The sequence below is a fragment of the Acanthaster planci genome, linkage group LG16 (assembly GCF_054643075.1).
Source record: "Acanthaster planci isolate LZ-2023a linkage group LG16, COTS_SCS, whole genome shotgun sequence".
NCBI lineage: Eukaryota > Metazoa > Echinodermata > Asteroidea > Valvatida > Acanthasteridae > Acanthaster > Acanthaster planci.
Genome location: NC_141792.1, coordinates 2519966 through 2536369, shown reverse-complemented (window position 1 = coordinate 2536369; position 16404 = coordinate 2519966). Strand labels below are relative to the sequence as shown.

Here is a 16404-nt window from a genome sequence, read left to right as displayed (position 1 = left end):
TATGTTTTTACCAATGGGTAAGCTGAGTCCATTTTTATTTCTCTAAAGAAAACAGCACACATGAGGAAAAAAATCTATGATATTGAACTGGAACTACAAACTTTGGAAGCATAACAAGATATCTTTCATTAATTTGAGGTGGTAGTTTTCCGTCTCATCGTCGCGGTATTTGATTCAAGAAAACATTGTACAAAGGTCACATGTTGCGATGTGGAAAGCTATTACGTGCAGCTCGGGAAAACCACCGCAACAGAGTGATCCTACATATGGTCTGCTGTCAAAACAAAAGGTATAGTTCTTACCGCCATCTCGCTTCATTTGGGCCGTCTACGAGCTGGCCCGCCCTTGCCTCACGTCCAATCAATTAGATAAGCTCGGTTGACGGGATACTTATAAACAACCCGTGGAATTAAAGACTCAAAGATCCCCGTAATACGGGCGGAAAAGGTAAACAGTTTTCAGTTTACCTGTTTGCGGAAGGGAGACGGGGAAATTGTTTTCTTTTTTCTGGAGGGGAAAATCAAAACTTCATGAAACCTTAGAAAACTGCGTCGGCGAGAATTGATTTCTCTCGGTAACATCACGGACTTCATATAAAAAGTCTGGACTCACAATGCCCTTGTTCAGCCCACAAAATAGGTCATTGAGGCCATTGACAGCCATCTTACCATGGCGAATACAACGGTAATTACAAAGGCTTTCTTGCCACTGCTAATTAAATCGTCTGTGCCAGCAATGGTAACAATAGCTCGCAAACCAACGACCACTTTGTATTCGGCACGGTAAAATGGCCACCGGTGGCTTCAATCCATACAGAAGTATTGCGAGAGTGAACTTTCTATATAACGTCCATGGGCGCCGTCAGCATTCGCTTGTCTGGCTGCCTGTTTGGCATTATACGGTTAATGCACACTTTGGGACACTACGTCACAGATCCAGACTATAGATTCGAAATGAGTTTGCCTCAGAGCTGCTCAGCATTATAAAGCATAGAACATTCGCGAGCAAAGTAAATGACACCTACGAGGACCAGGCTTAGAGATGTACACTTCATGACATTTTCGAAATCCTGTCACATTTTTGTTTCAAATAAGCAGATTTATATGTTTTAGTTTGAGGTTGCCAGGGCCGGCCAGCAAGCCGACCCTGGCAATCTCGGTGGTCAAGTGGTTAAGTGACTCTACTACTGAGTAGGATGTTATGGGTTCGAGTCCCACCCAAGTAAGTTAGTGAACTTTTTCACAAGCTCTGGGACAAACACTGAGCATACAGTGTTATGAATAGACGTCGGTGTAAGGGCAAAACACGTTACTTAAAATTAACATCCCCAACGCAAAGTACATCTTGAAACAGATTGATAATCGTATTTGTTCATTAGAGAGCGTCTCGGGGAGGTTTCTGTGTCGTAGAAGAATCGGGCGACAATGCTAACACCATCACTGGTCCTGTGCGGTGGCCCCTACAAATGATGGTTTGCATTGTAATATGATACCCATTGTACAGAGCCAGTTCTGTGACAGGCGCTCCCCACAAAGCATTGACCAATGTCTACCACCCTTAAAGAGGGCCATAGGGAATGGCTGGTGAAATATCACTTGATTGTGTTTATCCACCTCAAGCAGAAGCGCCCCCTCATCTGGCCGAGAGTGTTCAGTTTGGTTGCAGCGATGAGACGTTGACACGTGCAAGGGACGCTTGGACTTCCGACCAAGGGAGCCGCCATTGCTGAGCAAATACCGCCATCTCTTAATCCAGTTCAAGGCCCATTGCCAGCCGTTATCAGGTTAATCGGACACAGCCTATCTAGTAAATAGGAAACTGAAGGCTGAACGCGCGTCGTCGTCAATGCTAGTCCATTAAGGCGCACCAGTCATGCGTGCAAAGAAAGCTTTTTCAAGAGCTGAAAGAAGGTAGCTGTTACCATCTAACGACAGAGCATCCGCCACTTGACAGTCTTGACAATCAGATAGAAATTTCCTTCCTTACCTTTCAACTGTTAAATTGTGGTTACCATTTTCTGTACTCTTTGAGTCTAAGGCTCCTGCATATATAATGTCAGAACTCTTGTTTTTAACTTATGATTTTTAAAGTTCTTTGCAGCAAGACTCATGAGACAGTTTTTCTATCGAAGATGTAAGCGATGATCGCATGCAAACGTTCACCAACTCTATCTCAGAGACCGTGTCCGAATCAATGGGCCGCAGCAGGCTGACAATAACACGCATCTTTTATGGAAGCCGTCAACTGTGTATTTCATAGTCTCGTTCAGTGTATCCAGCTTTGCCAAGTGAGAAGTGAAGGCCGTTTACGAACCGGGCTGCAAGAGCCACTGCTAGATGTCCAGCGGATTTGCTCAGCGTGTGCGAAGACACAGACCTAGCTCCAGGCAACATATTCGGATGCGGCCTGAAGCATGGTTGATAAATATTTGTTTGAAGTTTGCTCTGAGGTTGAAATTACCCTTCTTTTGGAGTCCCGTCAACCTAGCCTTTGAAATCGTCTTTTTTACGTGGAATACAAATAGTAAAATCAGGGTTCAAGTTTGTTTGACACTGCATTCATAATCAATCTTTTATCCAAGCTGAGAAACATTAACTTGGAAATAATGGATGGGGCCCAAAGCTTGCAGTGCCCCCTTAATAAACACAAAATTCCAGGTATATGTATTTCTCACAGCATTTAACCGAAGCGTGGTATATAAACAAGGGCTTGTCGATCGTGTAGCTTCACATCATGGCGGTAAGTGAATATTTATTTGGGGTTCGGTAGCCAAAACCAACCCCTTAGTTTTGCATTTCAGTTTATAATGGAGCTGGACATAACTTTCATTTTTCGGTATTTTTCTACTGTGGACCAATGACAAAGATATAAAATATTTATTGCTTGGAATGTGCACAAAATAGTCGGTCTTCAGTAGAAACGTATAGCTGCATATTGACTAATAAGTGATGTTAACATTCAGTAATTATGGTGTGACATATAGGTTAACTATACCAGCTTTTTACTTCATTTCTGTCGAAATACCCGTCAGTATTTGGAGCCAGAGGCAGGAATGCATCCAGCTTTGTATCAAGGTCGCAGTGGCGTTCATGTGCTGGAAATCGGAGATGGGGTGGGATGACTCGCCCGGCCATGGAAATTTGAAAAGCGTGGGGTGGGGGCTGACACCGTGTGACACTATATAGAGAGCAATGTTCATGATACAAGATGTACGCTTGTAATATGTGACATTCCTGCAGAATCTTACACCAGAACCCCTAAGTTCACTCCCGTGACTTTGTGCACCACTTAGCTGAGAGTTTATTTGCATGCCCACTCGATCACTTTACTGTGGATTTCGAGACAGGCGACGTGGGACACCGTTCCGACACGTCTTTCCACGGATGGAGACCATAATTTATTCAAACAAACTACAAACAAATAAAATTCACGGAGATAACCCAATAACTAAAGATTGATTAGACAACATTATGTCACCGTATTATGAACCCAGTTGCACAAAATTTGAAACAAATTCTGAAAAAGTGATCTTTGAAAAAAATGAACACGATCAGATTTGAAAGAAAATACATCAACGGTCCTCCTCGTTTTAAAACTCGTTCTCCAGTTTATCCAAACAAACGAAATAAAGACCCGATAAAAACGTCGGTAGTATTTTCAAGTTACTGCGAATTGAATATTTTGAACGAGAATCGTTTGTCCATGGCAGTGCATGTATGCGTGCGCTGATGAATTACATGTACATGTACACATAGGCCCTGCATGTACGTGCCCGTGTGCACACATAAATCATGGCCTACCGTCAATCGACAGAGAGCCGAAAATGAAATTGATAAAACGTACGAAGGACAATTTGCAATAGCTTCAAGATACCATGGTATCCTTTTTTCGATTTACTAAGATATGCAGCATGTGTGGAAAAACCTGGAAAACAATTCCAAATTTCCATTGTAAAATGCTCTCTTTACGTTCGGAAATATGACGTACACAAGCATCTTTCCCCGGTTTCTCCCAAATGTCATACAAGAAACGCATCACAAAATGAAATCTGAAGCCTGATTACGTGCATATTTCTCTCAGCAAACGTTTCCACAATGCGGAATATTTCCGCGGATGGATTTTGGTATAGTCGTTTGCTGGCTGGCGTGGCCATTATAACAAGCAACAGAAAGTGACCTCGACTTTGCTGAATAGCGCATGCGTACAAACTAAGTGGAAGGGGTGAAAATACGCGAGAACAGGTTATACATGTATTTGACCTTTTATATTGTTGTCTCATTTTGAGTGATATTGAATACATTTTGGTTGATGGGAAATCCGAAAAATTCTTCACCATCCACTTTATATTTTCTCACCAACAAGAAAGTGGGGGACAGTTCAGTAGTTCATTCCCTGGTCAAAAAAATGGGGGATAATACCCCCATCTCCGAGATTTACGACCATGATAGGTAGCAAGGGCCTTTTACTACAGCTCTACGCCAGTTGAAGCCCCTTGTTATTTACATGTTCTTAAAGTAATGTGTGTATTCTTGAACTATTCCATCTACATGGCTGAGGATACATCGGGATGGACCGGCGTGGCCTCTACGGGGGTTGCTTATTAATTAGCAAAATTGGAAGAATTTTACAACCTCCCAAAAGGGTTTTTTTTTCATTACAATATGATGCTCCTTACCAGTTGACTTGTGCACCGCGTTAGAATCACCACAGTAAGTCTACGATAAGTTTATCTTTATACCTTCTCAATCTGTTATTGTAATCGTTTTCCACGATTCAGTTCACCATAATATCGCTGCCGGGATGATTGCAAACAAACCGGAAGACACTAAAGCCGCAAGAAGTCACGGGAAAAGGGGCACAAAGGAATCAACAACAACGCCCACTTCCGATACAACGTCCTCTCCGATCCGGAGGCCACACAAGATGGCTGCCAGTATCAACAAAATGTCAACCAAAAGTTTGGAAAGATCATTCCCATCCCTCGGCATTTAGGTTGTTAGCTCTTGAAGGCAAGTTCCACGAAATGACGTCAAAGGGAGATGCTAACGGAAAGGCCACCTCCGATCTGAAAACTACAGTGGAATTGCCAAAAGGAAAACCTGGGGAATCGGGTGGCAATGAACAACAACAGATGCGACGATATCTACCCGTCACACCGACTTACAGACCAGATTGAATATCTAACGGTACTCAACCGCAAGCCCAGCAAAACAATATCATCATTCAACGATGTTGACGGGGCACTAAGGAGAACAAGACCTGTGAGGAATTTATGCCTGATTTCTTTGTAATTGAAACTCGAAGATGTGGAGATTGAACGGGCCCATCGAAACCCAGCAGCACATGGACTGCCCAACCAACGCACATCTCCAACCAGACTCAAGTGGTCAACGACCTAGATCAATCCATTGTTAAATTAAGCTACTGCGCTATTAGCCCCGTCAGCAACCTAGAGAGGGCATAATTTTTCTAGCAACGGGGGCTCGTGATGTAGGAACCGCGCTTCGGTGGTTTACAAACGACTATGACGTGCACACATTATGTTAGCGCCGCTACCTGAAAAATGAACATGCACTTCCCACCAAGTTGGCTCTTTTCAACCGACGAGGGGGTGCTTCTGCTCGAGGCAGACAAAGGACAAGCAGTTCATCTTAAAATGTAGGGTAAGGACAAAAATTCAACAATCCACACATCAGATAATGGTAAAACTAGGGTCTAGAATTTCCGTAAATTTATTCCCCTATTTTAATCAATCCGGAGGAAGAATTATCTATATCAAAACAAAATTTCCAAATGTTTTAACTGTTTATATTATTTATACCGTGTTTTAAAAGAACTTCAGTCCTTTGATCAGAATATTATCAAGGAAGTATCTTTATAAGACGCTTGACCTGGAAAAGAGTAATGTACATGTAAAGGAATATGGAGTTTAATCAATTCTTTTAATAAATAAATAAAGGAAAGCCGAAATCCAACCAAACCTTTGTCATAAAAGAAGTCAGTGTGACAGTAGATGAAAACAAGGAATTCCTGATGCGTTCAACAGGATTTTGTTAGTATTGTTACTAATCTTGCAAAAATAAGCTTCCAACTCTAAAACCTACTTGGGACTCTTTCCTTGTTGATAGGCTTACACAAGAGGAAATTGTAGATGCCTTCAATGAAGTTTCTGTCTGCTCCTTGATTTATTCGCCTTAAACGATACTGCTGTTTGTCTGCCATTGTACCTTGTTAGCGCGTTGTAGATGAAGAGTGTTTAAAATGTCCAACGGGTCAATGTACAAAAGCGCTCGCTTTAATCTAATCCAAGAGTTATGTTTACAATGTATTATGTTGTTCTGTTTATATAAACTTTACAGTTTTGTCTTTGTGCTGTAAATACAGTACTTGTCCACGTGATAAAACAAACTCCCATGTAAAGTTCCATGGTGGCTCGGATTATTCAGTAGGCCCGGCAGGCACTATGGCAACGACCTACGAAAGGCTTGGGAGCCCATATAGGACGGGTCTGAGGGTCCTCCAAATTACTGTTCAGAAATTGCCACTAATTACAAACAGATCTATCTCTATGGGTATTCTTTTTTGGGGGGGAGCTTCAAATTAGCTTTGTCCATTAGCTTACTCCAGTTTAGCTTCAACACGAAATGCAAAGCTCCGTGTTGTCAAGCACTCTGAACATGGGGCCTGTATGAGTGATATTGCCTAGGGCCTACGAAACACAATAGTGTCCATTTAGTGACTACAAAATTGGACCCTGGCTCCACGTATCAGAAGTAAGCAATGCTCGGCTTATTTAGCGTCATATGTGGCGATGATTTTTGTCAGCTACATTTGGGAGCGTACCGCAGAGCACAGTGTTTTATTTCATGCTCCCTACAGCTCACGTTCAACACCGAACGATCCTAGTGCCTATCAAACGATTTTCTCAGGATAAAGGGAGAGAGTCCATCTGTCTCAGCCAGACAAGGCGTCCCTTTACAAGCGTTATCATGATAAGCTGTGTAGGGACACCAGGATCGACGGGGCTGCTGAAATTAGGGTTCCTGTGATAACATTTTTCCTTGAGGCACTGTCTGTGTAACTTTGTGCTTTCCGTTATTGTATGAAGACCGTTTCATTCGGGTATTACGTGTACTTGAAAGTGTACTTTTTAAACATGCTGAACAACCTTAGACATTTGTTCTTATGTCATGTAAGACGCTGTTTAGATTGTACATGTTTTTTGTTTAAACTATAAATCCAACATTTGATCGCTGAGAACATTCCTGAGAGGTCTTCCTCGTTGGCTTATTGCCATGTGCGAACGCAACAAAGAAATGGAAATTTAGGACAGTAAAGTGTCAACATTTCGTGCAGTTTTTCTATACAACAAAAAATCAACGATACGTGGAGGTTTTCTCTCCAGAATAGCAACACAGTTTTGCTCATGAAGATGGAAATTCCAATCAAAAATATGAAATAAGATTAATTGGAACACACCAAAAAAATGGATTTTTCAGGATTGTACTAAAAACTCACTGCATAGTGGGAAACTGTACAGCTTGTCTTTTTGTGGTTATTACTCGATTGAAGCTTCAATTAGGGACTGACCGATGGGCTGAATTTTTGGCATCAGTTTCCCGAATGCTTGCAGACAACAAACCAACCAAGATCAAGCAAGGGCCCCGGGTGGATTAAGCCGCCTGCCAGGATGGCCGGGGTCCCCAACGGCCTGGAGTACCTGGCTGAGGTAGACCAACTCCTGGTCCAACAGCAGATTGAGCTGTTCGAGGCGCTGACCAGCATAGAGACACGGAACAGATAAGCCATCAAGAACACCATGGGGCAGCAGGTGTACTTTGCCTACGAGGGTAGGGCGTATTCTCACCCGGCACGTTTCTAACACGCTCTGGCTGAAACAAAGTTGCCGACATTCAATAATATCTGCTCCCAATGTCCACTATGGGTATAGTATATTGCCAAAATATGTGTTTGGTCAAGGTTACATTCTTTAAGAGCAGAAAAACAACCATGTCCAGTCAGTTGATATGAAATCACTAAGGTGCGTATGTGTATGACCTTAACAATTTATGAATGATATAAACCTGTCGAACTAAACCTCGTTAACATTTTACAAGGATTAATTCTGCGGATCTGCTTACCAGGGAAATAAGTCGATGTGTTTATCAGGAATCGGATGAATACACGTTTTGGCTTGTAACCTTTACTTGCTAAGCGCAGTATTTTTTTAATTTCTTTGCATTCAAACCAACTTAAAACAAAAGCACACAGTCTGTAAGGATAATTTGGGGTCTACGGTTTGGGCAGAAGGTTTACATACACTTTGTAGAAAAACAACTTTCCTTAATTTTTCGCTGTTTGAAATGATTTTGCCAACTTTTTCTTTACGGGGCAAGACAAGCTGTATCCCAACTTCATGTTCATAGTGTGTACTTCAATTGAAAATACTCAGAGACATTTATTATGGTTCAAATTTTACTATTTCTGAAAAATCATTTTGTAAACTTTACATCTACCCCTTTATTGTCGTTCAAAAACACTTCAGAAAGAGGTCCACTGCGACTGTGAGATGTGACAAAAAATACAGAAAGTGGCACTAAATATTTGGGCTGGAGTATGTAAAATTTTAATATTTTTTGTAGAAATAAATATGAATCATATATTATGTCTCTGTGTGGTTTATTTGACGCATAAAACATGCACACTAAGTGGAGACCCATCTTGTCTGTCCAAATGAAAAGAAGGGTTGGTAGGAATTGGACCGTGAAGTTGTGAAATTCGAGGAAACCTGTTTTTGCTCTACCAACCTTATAACTTTTGGCCCACTTGTATGTTACCATAAAGCCAATAAATACAGTTCCCCTTCGACAAATTTCTTTCAGAATCTGGGTTTTGGATGCGAGTCTGCTGTCAGAGTGGAAGGGGCTTCCTTCTGCATATCCTGAACAATTTTGGCCAGGTGAGTTGCGCTAATGAAGGCACCCGGGACCATTTTCCAGCCAAGAACCGCTAGGGGCAAACAGCAATACATGTAATCTTATCTTCTATCTTCTGACATTCATACACATGCATCTGAGGTGTCGACCGTCTATCCTTTCAGGAGGTGAGTCGTGTCGAACGACAGTTCAAGTGCATGGCTGGCGGTTGCTGGCTGGCCAATCTTGACTGCTGCTCGTGGGAGGTTACTGTAGAGTCTCCGCCTGGCAACCCCACTGGACGCGTCAAGCAGGGGTGAGTAGAAACCACAGCTCTATACAGAGACAGTGGCATCAACGTCAGGTGTGGAACCAAAATGGCTGCTGAGTGTGGTAATTTTTCATGTGCACTAACGCATATCCATCATTTTGGTTCTAACAATTGAGACACTCATGTTGAAAATCTCTCAACAAATAGCTCTGGCAGATAGTAACACGTAGTCTCAACTCAAGGCCGTTATTGAAAGTTTTTTTCAGAGCACTTGCACTGCAGTTATAGTGTTGAGTGACAAAGGCCAGTGTTTGACTGACTGCAGCGTTACAGTTAATGGTTTCGGTCTACACTTCCGTTACAGCTAAAAGAAGACATTTTATCCGCTCATCTAAAGAGACACAGGCTGTACACGGCTTGGGATAATGTTGCTCTTTTCGTATCCATTAATGTGTTGATTTCATCGAGCAAACAATACTACATCGAGAAGTTCGAGCCGAAACGGTAACACGTGAACAAAAGTTCGCCACACACTGTCTTCTGGTATTTTTTGCAAGATAAAATACGAGCCGCGTAAGTGCACACAACAGTATGTTCCTTTGGAGAGACTGCGTTAGTTGTTTTTTTATTCAACTTTGTCCTTTTGCGCTTTTCTTTACTGCGGTATGACATTTGAGGAAACATTTCCACGAAGTGTTTGTGGTAGAGCAATGAGATATTGCAGTACTACTTCCATCGAAAATTGGGGGGGGGGACTTATTCCGAAACTGATACTCTGCACTCACGGTCAGTCGGCATGGAAACCATACTTTGACATCATCGACGCTGGCAACAACACCGTGCTGAAAATCGGCAGTCCCTGCTGCTCGTGTCAGCAAGTCTGCTGTCGGTCAGACGTCGATTTCAACGTGAGTGGAATTTGGGGTTTTGTGACAATCTTTCATAGGTGGCTGTGCACGTTGCATCAACGAGGAACTTAGGTTAAGGGTACAAGGATACAAATGGATTCAAGATGGGAGCAACTACCGCATCTTTCCCTGTTTCTGTCTCCAACTTGGTTATTTTTCAAATTTGGATTTCAATGACATCAATTTTATTTTATAAGACTACTTTTGGTAAGTGGCGTAAATTTATGCCGGAAAGTGAGGAGATGGGGATGGGAAAAGGTAGGAGGGTGACCTGAAACTTTCACAAACGGGGGAGGGGGGGACACAATATGACTCTATATAGAGGTCGATGTTCATGATATTAATGTATATCTGTGATAAGTATTCAAATGGCATATTTATGGCTTTTTAAATTCGTTTTCCCTTATTTTAGTGATACTGAATGTAGGCCTATTTCAATCAATGTAAGTTGAAACATTCTTCACAATTCACTTTTTTTGTTCACCACAAAAAAGTGTGTGGGGGGCTGTGAGTTTGTTTCTGTGTGTTGGTGTGTGTGTGGGGGGGTCGATTCAATAGCCCATCCCCAACTCAAAAAGTGGGGGGGGTATATACCCCATATATTATGCCCATGCTTTTAGTATGCTAGAGAAATGCATGAAAGGTACACAAACGTTAATTTATTCGCTTCTTGGGTGTCTAATTACTGATAAAGTTGAAGGATATATGTAAGTTCTTTAACTAAAGAGTTTGCAAATAGCAATCTGTTTTATTGCCTGAAGCACAATTCTCATGGGAAGGATTACGACTATATTATTTAAAATGTCAACTATCAGATGTGTAACTGTAAAGTTGAAAGAGAATACCCCAAGCAGACCTTGACATTTTAATAGAAACTTTAGCATGCTAGCAATTCTAATGTTGTGAAATTCGTATTTCAGTTCAATTCAGAATTAAGGCTGCTTCACACTTTAGGCGCATTGCGTAAGCGAAGCGAATTTGACGCGTCACTAAAAATTTGCAGCAAACTTTCGCTTGAGTTCAAACGTGTTCACAAGTTTTACGAATTCGCAACGCGGACATTTCATCTGGCATCACAAAATCGCGTTCGTGTTCGCTTTTGCACAAAGTATGAACCGGCCTGTTTTCAATATTCTTTTTACTAGTTAAATTTGAATAAAATCTGGTACACTGGGTTCTTTAAAATTCAAGTGAGCATAAGAATTGGAATTCTCCATACTAAAGCCACTGTTGCTATACCTCAGGATTCGGTGCAAGCTTTTCCTTATTTACATAAGATACGCCTTGTAACAATGCACTGTTCTAGATGGCAAAGAAGGGCACAACGGAACTAGTCCAGTCCAGAGATGGTGGTCGCCATGCAAAAGCTTACCCCAAATCACGAGGTATAGCAACAGTGTCTTTAGTCTGGGGAATTCAAATTGCTATGTTATGTGCAATCAGGTAACTATCAGTGTACCAGATTTTATTCAAATTTCACTCGCAAATGGCTCATTGGATGCCAATAACAGAAAAGCGTGAGTAGAATGACCACGCCAGAGAGGCGGTGTTATCTTGTACACTAACTGTAGGTGTTTCCAGCGGAGGGAGGGATCGAGGTTGGCAAGGTCACCAAACAGTGGGGTGGAATTGTCAGGGAATACCTGACCCAGGTCCGCCTGGGTCAGGTATTCCCTGACAATTTCGGCGTGTCTTGTAAGAAAACTGATTGTTCTGTACGCATATTTCAACATTGAAGAATAACAAACTGCTCTGACTTTGGGATATGCCGTTTTGAACACTTGAAAGGATGGTGCACTGCGTGTGAGAGGGATAAACGCGTGCCGGCGAGTAGAGGAGATGGGGGTATCCATTATCCTATCATTGCCCTGCCATGGAAATCCGCAACGCGGGAGGGGGAGCCGGACACAAAATAACACCGCACGAGGGCGCTCTTGATGATTCTGACATTTTTATGAGCACGAATTATTCTTTCGGGTTTCACTGTCTTTGTTGCAAAGATTCGTGAAATTTTGATGAAATTTTGACAACACTTGTAATTTTTGTTGCCAAGTAACAATGAAGTTCGGAAGCTTTGGGTTTTTTTATGTACCACAGTTCCTCAAGATTTGGATGTGAAAATTAAGGCATTGATGATAGCGGTTCCGTTAATGGTCGTAAGGAGAACAAGCTTTTCCGTCTTTTGGTAATTTTTTTTTTTTGGAAAGCTTTTTAGATACCTGAAAGGTATAATTCGAAATTTAACCTCCAGGCTTACGAGTCCTGGTTTCCAAGACTTTTATGAATTTCGTATTTAATTCCTTGTTTTGCTCTGAACGAAAAAAATTGGTTATGCCTGGACCTTTCGCAAACGTTAAATTTAATCGATCCATGCTGTGCTATTGTATTCGATTCCGCACTGGCTTGCGTTTCCCTTGCTAGCCGATTCATTCTGTTCATGTCTCAGCAGGCCTACAAAGCACAGCAAGATCGAACGATAACTATTCGTCGACATGGTTCCCAGAGTACAGTTAAGGCATAGGTTACCAAGGAAAACTGATCAGTACCTAACAAGTGTTCGTCGCTCGAACCTGTCCATAGTCGTCCTCTAAATTGCGCCCTCTGTTGATCAAATACGTTAAAAGGCTTCAGGGTACAGTCCACTAATTCAAGCCCCATTGGTGACTAGGCCCTAAAGTTCTGCAGTGCATGTGCATTTCGTTCTTTTTCAAATCTTTCCTCCTGCAGGATTACATGTACTTTGAGATGGATTCTAACTCATCTTAGCCGCATCGTTGGTATGAAGGTCAGAGTGAGACCTTCACCTCATTGGCAACGATTCGTTTGAAGTATCCATAAGAGGCATTGCTTTCCGAGGGAGAAGTTTTCTGAGTCCGAATAAAAATAAAACACAATGTTCTTGAAAATGTCAAATTTTAAAAAAAATTGGCTGATTACACACTTGGTAATTTTAAAGAAACTAATTGACGTTTTCTGGTTAAGTTTTCCTTTTGTTCAGTTCTGTGCATTTCCTCGATTTATGGGACCGAAAAAAGGAGCATTGTTAACAGAAATGGAATGGCTTTGGAGTTTTTCATCTGTAGGCCTGCCAATGTTTAGGTTCAAAATGTGAAATTTCTTGGCAATGTTCCTTCGTAATTTTGACCTCTGTTGCCTGTAATCTGTGACAATATAGTGACCGATAAAGATTCATTGTATTTGAACAGAATTTAGAGGGCCCTCGTGTGCTGCCCGGTTTCCACGTATTGGGTAACCTCGACAGGTGAACTTATGAAAAATGAACCTGGAAAGAATGGGATTACATTCGTTTTGTAAATAACTTCCACAGAATCATACCTCTGCTTACAGAAGACAGTATGTAGCTAGCGACAGATACTTAGCCAAAGTGTCTGCAGATACAAGAAAAATCGGCTCTCAGAAATGTTAAACAGTAAAAAGGTGCTTAGAACTTGAGTAAATGCTGAAAAACTTTGAGTATTTACTTTTAAAACGTTTCCCACACGACATGTTTATAGACATTTGTATTGAAATACATTGAGGAACGTGTTTTAATTAATGGTAAAAGTATTTAAATGCTGTGTGGATTTCACAGAGTTTGTCGTGGAAAAGTATTTAGCATTTAAACACACTCCTAAACGCATTGCATGGGTTGAACGTACTTTAAAAAGTGGTTACAAAAACAGTTTAAACCCTGAGCGCCATTTTAATGGTATATTGGAGCAACAGTGATTATATTACTCGTCGAAACGGTTTCAAATATCATGTAGAATGAGGGTAAATGGACGCTTTGTGCGCCCTCTGCAGTTATGAAAAACGCCAGCATAGCAGATGCATACCTGAAGATTATAAATACTGAACATTTGTTGAATTGAAGCATGTTTTAAGAAGACACATCGGAGTTGGCAAGCGTTCAATCAAATTTGAGAGAGTTTTTTTTTCAGGGCGTAAAATGACAGATAGCCTCGTATTCCCAGGCGAATAGCGTTAGATTTTGTTGCGGATTTTGGTTGTTTTTTTTTCTTGTTAAGCTGGATTGTTCTTGGATTATTAAGTAAGATGACTTTCTGATTGTTGAATAGTATTTAGTATTTGGTGCGGCTACCGACGCAATTGTATTGATGTATCATGACTTATTACAGGTTTTTTTACCACATGTATAGGTGTAGATGACTATCGTCAAGAAGTAATCGTTCTTCCCAGTAAAGCACAAACACAGGTCTGACTTCCTAATTTGTGGCAAGTTTATTGTCTCACACGCGGTAGCAAATAAACATTCTTTTTACTCTTATTTGCTATCCAATTTTTCAAGGTGAATCAAAAGTTGTTGAAGGCTGACATGTCACATACTTGTTTTCTTTTTGTTAAATATGTGGTGTAATTGCTAGAGAACAATACCAGTTCCTTCGTCCTGCTTGATATAGCGCCACCGTTTGACAGATTATCAGCACCTCAGTGGCGTACTACTAAAACCAAGTTTAAAAATAACTGTTTGTTTCAATATTATGCAGCATGATTTAATTGCACAGAAATAACTGAAGCTTAAATTCGTCCTATTTCAGCTTTGTGTTTTTCCTCTAAACGGAACTTACAGGGTTCTGCCTTTATAGGCTATACGTTATGTAAATCTCTAGCTTTTACGTCCTTTGTGTATCGGTCTTTGAATACAAAATGTACAGTAAATCCTGCAATCGAAAATGTCTTTGTACAACATCTTATACATATACAAAGTTGTGTCCTCATTTTCAAAATAAACGACAGAGAATCCTCCCGATTGACTTCAGTGTGTGGGTATAGCTTTTCATCTTAGATCGTTGGTGACATAAACGAAAGACACCTTTCCACGCTTATTTTTTTTTCGGGGGGAGGGTCCACTCCGTGTCCGCATCCCTTTGCCGCGTTGCACTCTACAATTTCAGTGAAATCTCTCCGTAGCTTATGCACAGGGAGTCAAGACGCACAGAGAACGCGATTGAATTACGGGAAGACGCCTTGAACAGACACTATGCCCTAACGGTTCCATATGCAGAACAATTAAGGGGGGAAATACATGAAATAGATAGACTTAAAGACCTAAGTCTGGAAAAAGTTATCTCTTCGTTGGCAACGAATTTTGTTTCAAAATGACTATTGCTTTTTACTTGCCTGGAGACACTCTGAATTTAGAAACTTTATCATTTTCTGTTTTTTTAAATAACAGTTGCGTGAGATTTTTGGACACTTTGTGAATTGTTCTTTTGGTGTTTTTTTCTCTAATTTATTTATGTAATATTATTTATCATATTATTTTCACATTATTCATTATTAGGGTAAGCTTCGATCAGTGCACGGCACTGCGTTCCCAGGAGGCCCTCAGATTTACAACGTGAGTCGAAGGCTTACAGCAAGGGCGACTCTGGCAACGGTCACACGGCCCACATCCATAGAGAGGAGTATTGAGAAGCAGTTACAGTTTGAGAAGTGGGCGGAAAACCCCAGGAGAATATTCTGGGTAAAACCCACGGAATCAGGTAGGGACTGAAAACTCAATTCACATGTAGACCTAGCCGGGCCGCACGTTGGAAGGCGAGGACAGAACCACTGAGCCAACCAGACTCCTTCACGCTCTCATTTGCCTGGTTAGCAAATTCTGCACTTGTATAACTTTCAAGAAAATGGTGTATTTTCATTCCTGTGGTTTTCGCCAAAAATATGGGAATATAGACCTTTCTTTCCCCTACTTCACAAGCACAGTTTCAACCAATGGTACTGAGTATTAACGCAAAAGGAAAAATTTACAGAGTGTTTAAATATTCTCATGTTTGATACCGGTACTGTAATAATGAATACGTCGACCAAATAAGCATAAAAATGCTTCACATGTTTACACCAATGAAGCAAAACGTTCCTTTTGAGGCAGACATTGCTGACAAGGAAGGTTGAAGTTTGTGCAAACTTTGGCCACCTATAGAAAATGGCCGTCAATGTTTGTATTGCAAACAAAAGAATGGTTATTATTGTTCTTATATCTATCATTTCTGTATTGTACAGGAAACGCAAAGCTTGGGGCTGACCGCACGCCATCGTCAATGCACTGCTAGGCACACCTGTCGTGCGTGCAGCTAAAGTGTTTTGTCATCCTTGGTCAAAAGACTTTAAATTCTTCACAGAGACCAGAAAGGAAAAATTGGTTACTATGGCGACGGAGTGTCCCATCCCTACCTCATTTCATCCATTTATTTGTTGTTAACCTTGTCTGTGTTTTGTTTTTAGGTTTTTTAATCTGCAACTTTGTACGATAAGTATAGCAGCATGACCCACGAGGCAGGGTTTT

General features: G+C 41.2%; 1 pseudogene across 1 annotated transcript; it reads left to right on the top strand.

The window, feature by feature from the left end:
- Window positions 1-2733: 2733 nt before the first annotated feature.
- On the top strand, window positions 2734-14941 carry LOC110976530 (phospholipid scramblase 1-like; annotated as a pseudogene). The gene is made up of 8 exons (XR_015428085.1): window positions 2734-2739; window positions 7634-7850; window positions 8883-8959; window positions 9101-9235; window positions 9978-10094; window positions 11666-11789; window positions 12192-12250; window positions 12822-14941. The product of XR_015428085.1 is annotated as a phospholipid scramblase 1-like (transcript).
- Window positions 14942-16404: the final 1463 nt, after the last annotated feature.